This window comes from Acartia tonsa, chromosome 14, assembly GCF_053477335.1.
Source record: "Acartia tonsa isolate MP-2025a chromosome 14, ASM5347733v1, whole genome shotgun sequence".
Lineage (NCBI taxonomy): Eukaryota > Metazoa > Arthropoda > Copepoda > Calanoida > Acartiidae > Acartia > Acartia tonsa.
The window spans coordinates 16,453,952-16,459,614 of NC_137273.1; positions in this window are offsets into that span (position 1 = coordinate 16,453,952).

Below are 5,663 nucleotides of genomic sequence, written 5' to 3' on the forward strand. Positions count from 1 at the left end.
GAACCGGCTTTTAACGCCCGGTTCCAGAAAATGCCGGAAAAAAACGGTTCTCAGTTTTAGCATTGCATCATTCTCAGTATGAATCCCCCCTCTACTACCCTGGTTTTCATTTCCCCCTGGAGCAGGCAGTTTTGCTTACTTCCGTTTGCCGGTATAGCTCAACAAAATTTGAAAACCAAGAAAAACGAGGTGATTTTAAAATACCCCTCCTAACTTTTTTGTTTATGAAGTAAAGTTAGTGATTTTTTTCGTGAAATTTAAAGTTTATTGGCAACTACATTCATTTGTGGATTCGTTTTATTCAAATTATTATTTTTTATATGATTTTTTTATCATTTTTTTACGTTCTACAGTATGACCCTCGAAAAAGTATTTTTAAGCATCTGCAGCCCTTATTTCTCAATGAATTATTAAAAAATGTATAAGTCCTTGTTCTCTATAGATTTCCACATAAGTAGATATAAAAATATTTTTTTTACCTCCATTAACACCGGAGATTTTTAGAGCTAAAGTTTTGAAAAAGTGACTGAGGAAAAAGTAACTTTTAACATGAAACGACTTTTTTAGCAAAATTAAGGTAGAAGTCCTTTTATTTTTGTTACTAGCAGAAACTTTATACAAAAATGAAATAAAAAATTTAGGCTTGAGTAAAAAGCATTTTTTTACACATATTTTTTGAGTCTTTTTAGTTTAATGATATTTTGAAAAACTTACTTATTAGGCAAATTTGTTTTAGATTAAAAAACCAAATAAATCTTTATGAATATAGCAGGAAAATTGTTTTTGTTTCATAATCCTAACTTTAATTACAAAAAAGTTATAAAGAAAATAAAATTAGAACATAATGATTTTTTAGTCTAAAAAACTTAATTAACCCCCTATTAAATGATTGAGATGTCAGAAAAGGGGGCGGAGCAACTGTCATAATTAATCCTTTTTATAAAAAAGGGTAAATAAATAACCTAAAATTTGCATATAATCAATTCATTCAGTAGTATTTTTTGCCATATAAAATTGATATTTTTTGGTAGAATAAAAATAAATTAATTAGTTAACTTTTTTTTCTTTGTGTATTATTATTCAGTTGCCAGAAAAACATAATATAACCATCCAAAAATTATGAGAAACAAAAAAAAATTCTTTTTCTCAGTCACTTTTTCAAAACTTCAGCTCTAAAAATCTCCGGAGTTAATGGAGGTAAAATTAGAATTTTTATATCTACTTATGTGGAAATCTATAGAGAACAAGGACATATACATTTTTTAATAATTCATTGAGAAATAAGGGCTGCAGATGCTTAAAAATACTTTTTCGAGGGTCATACTGTATATAGCTTCGGCTCGGCGCGAGTAAAGATACCCGCTAGTTTTATTGCCCTGCTTGGCGCGAGTAAAGATACCCGTCCACATATAATATCAAAGTTTTAAAACTTCTAGGAAACGGGCTTTTTTAACCGAAAAGGGCGGTACCTATAGCCAAAATCTTAAATGTGATATAAATCGTTTTGTATCTTACTTGTAGCTCTATCAATTACATGAGGTTATGTAGTTTTCAATTACGGATCGTAGCGTAGTATTAGCTACTCTACAACTCACTTTGGACGTTCAAAAATTACATTTTTAACTTTTTGGGCCAAATAACTGGGTATTTAGGTCGAAAACGGGCTTTAATGCCGGGGGAAAGCACCAAAAAATGCCAAAAACGGTTATCAATGCCGAACGGTTTCTTTACTCGCGCCGAACCGGGTTTTATTGCAACTTTCCTGTGCACGCCACCAGAGCAAAACAAAAAATTGGAATTCCGTTTTTACCATTATAAAGCTTCCCTGAGATTTTCACCTCGATCGGTCCATAAAAGTGGCCCTCGGCACTAATGGGTTAAAACATTAAAACGAAATATCTAATCTAATATTCTTGCCCTAAATATGGAAATAGTAAAAAGTAAAAAATATTTTTAAAAATAATTTTTAATCCTCCCATTTGAAAAGTAGTGGAATAGCAATAAATTTTAGCGCGGCAACAGCGCTAAGTAGGCCTCTAGGCCCACTGCCTATTTTCGTCTTCTAGTTGCTTCGATTCCTCTCTTTTATTTTTTTCTCTATGATTAAACATAAATAAATAAGCATAAAGTAACTTCAATGACAGTTCAGAAACAATTTACATTCGGTTTCAATTAATCTTGAAGCGATCTATTAATACTTTGTTATTAACTGTATTAAAACTTTTCTTAAAAACACGATTATAATAAACTATTCGCCTATATTCTATGGGCTCTGCATTTCAGGACCAAAAATTAAGACTTAAACCTATAATCAGCGTGTCGGAGCCGTTTAATTTTGATGCGGCTCCGGCTCCATGGAGCCGTATCTGGAAATACGGCTCCGGCTCCTACCTTAAAATTAATATATCAATTTTTGTTCATTATTGAATTTGATAAAATAAAATAAATAATATAAAATATTTTGCTTTTATTTGATTAAGCTATATAAAAGTAGAAGGATGTGCGTCTATTTGTTAAGTAACAATAGTTTTTCAGTTTATTATATGGAAATAGACCGTTGCCAAATTATAATATTACTTTAAAAAATCATTTTTAGCTAATCTGGAGCTGTAGCCGGAGCCGTTTTTAACGAAAAATACGGCTATGGCTCCACCAAAAATGTTGCTGCTCCCCGGCTCCGAAACGCTGCCTATAATAAAATAGCCTGAAACCATCCCGAAATCTAAAAGAGGATTCCCTAAAATGAAGAACTACATCGGTGTAGTAGACATAGACATTTGAATTCTTAACCCACAGACAAAAAAATCTTACTACTTAATATAAAGTCCGTCCCACGTATTGAAGTCTAAAGAACTTAGAAATACTGGCGGTTTCCTAATTTGATTTTAATGAAATCATACAAAAGATTTTCTAAACATAATGAGGACAGAGTTTGATTAACGACACATCCACAATCCTAAATCCATTATAGGCATTTTCATTGTGGGTTTCTGAAATTATAAGAATGCATAGAGACTCTATCCCAGCGAAACCTTTTTAAAAAAAGGTAGCATGCTACCTTTTTCGATATCTCTAAGAGTAGCATTTTGACGAACTTTTGTGAGCTCGTAAATGGGTAGCTAGCTAGTATTTTAGAGCTCCTACTTTAGTAGCTTGCTACCTCACAAATTATTAGCTTTTCTGCTAACTTTGGCGACCTCGAAAATACTAGCAGAAGAAAAAACACGATGTCGCTCAAATGTAGCATTTTACGGTGTTAACACACACATACATCAAACACACAATCAACCCATGATCAAAATTAATAGGGAGAAAAATATAGTTTATAAATTTGCCACTAGGGACTCAAATAATTTTTTTAAGACTCTATCAATCTTTCTGTTTTCCAACTGAAAACAATAAAAAATGGTAATACATAATGTTATAGAGTGTTAATAGTCTTTGATGAAAAAAAGTAATTTTTAAAAGGCATTCTTTTTTTAAACAACAACAAATATAGAAACATATCTTAATGTTCAGTATATTATGCTGAGAATGGTATGATATCTGCTAAGTTGAAAGTCAAGTCAATTAAGCAATGCGTCTAATTATGAATAAATTGAGAGACATGTTTTCCTTATGGAGACATGATAGAGAATGACTCATTCTTTCCATCAATCTCTTTCTCTTTCTCTCTCTCTCTCTCTCTCTCTCTCTCTCTCTCTCTCTCTCTCTCTCTCTCTCTCTCTCTCTCTCTCTCTCTCTCTCTCTCTCTCTCTCTCTCTCTCTCTCTCTCTCTCTCCTCTCTCTCGCCTTCCACTTTTCTCTATGATTATAGCTTCCCACTGTGTTTGGAGCATTTAAGAGTTCGTATAAGAAATGTTTCGAGTCGCCATCGAGATCTCAATTGACGCATTTTAATGTATGCTACTATTGTGCGACTTCGCCCCATACTCTGCCACGATATCGACGGCGAACTCGCATGCTACCTTTTGTTTGAAAGGACGATTTTCCAACGTTGTTCTCCAAAAAATTAGGTGTTAATTCATGGCGAATGGGATTCGAGGTAGCATAGGACTCGGTACATATATTGCACGAGCTCGTAGGCGACTCTATGGAGAAATGTCTCGCTGGGATTAGAAGGGCAGAAAAACGGCTTAAAACCTTCCTAAGATCTTAAAATATAAACCCATCCCGTGGAAATAATTGAAGCTTTCCTACAATTGAGAACTTACTTAATCTGTTCAGTAGTGATCAAAATTCTTAAGCTAAAGACAAAAACCCTTCCTAATTAATATTAAAGGACTAGATTCGAACTTGTGTTATGAACATTGAAAAATTAAATGTTGTAATAAAGTTGATACTATTAGGCAATAAATACATAAGTATAACCGAAATGCCTCGACCCATAAGCAGGATCAAAGCTAAGATATAGGTCTGAACTGAATAGTTTTCCAATTTAGCATGAAGCTTTGAACAAAAGGTTTTAGACTGTTTTTTCCGCCCCCTCCCACCACTTTCGATAACAAGGCTCCTGGGAACTAGGACAGCAGCCGCTTTAGCTTAATTAAATAGTACTGCAATCGTAGAAACATATAGCTGATTATAATTTTGAAAAAAACAACGATATTTAAACGACGACATAAAATCAAATGAAAACAAAAAAATCAACCAATTAGAGAAAAGTAGGTGAAATACTCACCCAATCAGAGGCAAGGACAAATAAAAATATTTGTTTAGCCATTAAAATGGACTAAATTTGACATACAATATAATTTTTGCTTCAAATATTCAAAATATATTGTATCTTACTTAAAAACGCAACTTTAAAGCAATTTAGAAAGGCGAACAGTAATTATTTCATAAAAATGTGTGAGAGGGGAGTGAAAAAATTCCCCCGTTATACATGTCTGCTTTTTCGGCATAAAAATAAAGACACGCATGCGTTATTTGTCCTGAAGGCTTGATTTGCACACTGCGCAGGCGCCAATTTAACATGTCTGCTAAATAGGATGCAACGATACAACATTTTATAAACATCTATTTTTTTTAAATAAAAATAATATCTCGATTTCAATTTTTTAGCCTATGATTTAAGAAAAATTGAAATTCAAATATTATTTGTTTATATTTTATATTTTATTGAAATTGCTGCAGCCTAATTGCCACCCTTATGCTTTCTAACGCATGCGCAAGTTTACAATTTCGCGGATTTTTAAAGCTATTACGCATGCGCTAATATATTTCTTGGCTTAGCGGATATTTGATTAAATTTTCTCTGTATATTTTGTCCTAATTTATTTTGTTCTAGGAATCAAAAATATAATTATGTGAATATTACAAATGAAACTAATAAAAACATTTAACCCTAAGATATAATTTCAAGATTTATTTTGTTGGGATATTTTCATAATCTTTAAAAAAAAATTATACAGGTTAAACCTTATTTTACTCGGTCTAATTAGCCTAAACCTTGCTAGAGTTTACATAAAATTTTCTCAAAATTGTGAAATTATTGACTAAACTGTCTAAAAGATCTTACTGAGCTCACAATAGTCATTCCTACATTTACACAAATTATGATATACACATAAAAATATTTTAGGGGAAAATCTGATAGTATAAATTTTGTCCAAAAACCTTTCTTGATTTTGCGGATTTTCAGGCATGCGTGCGTCCCTTCA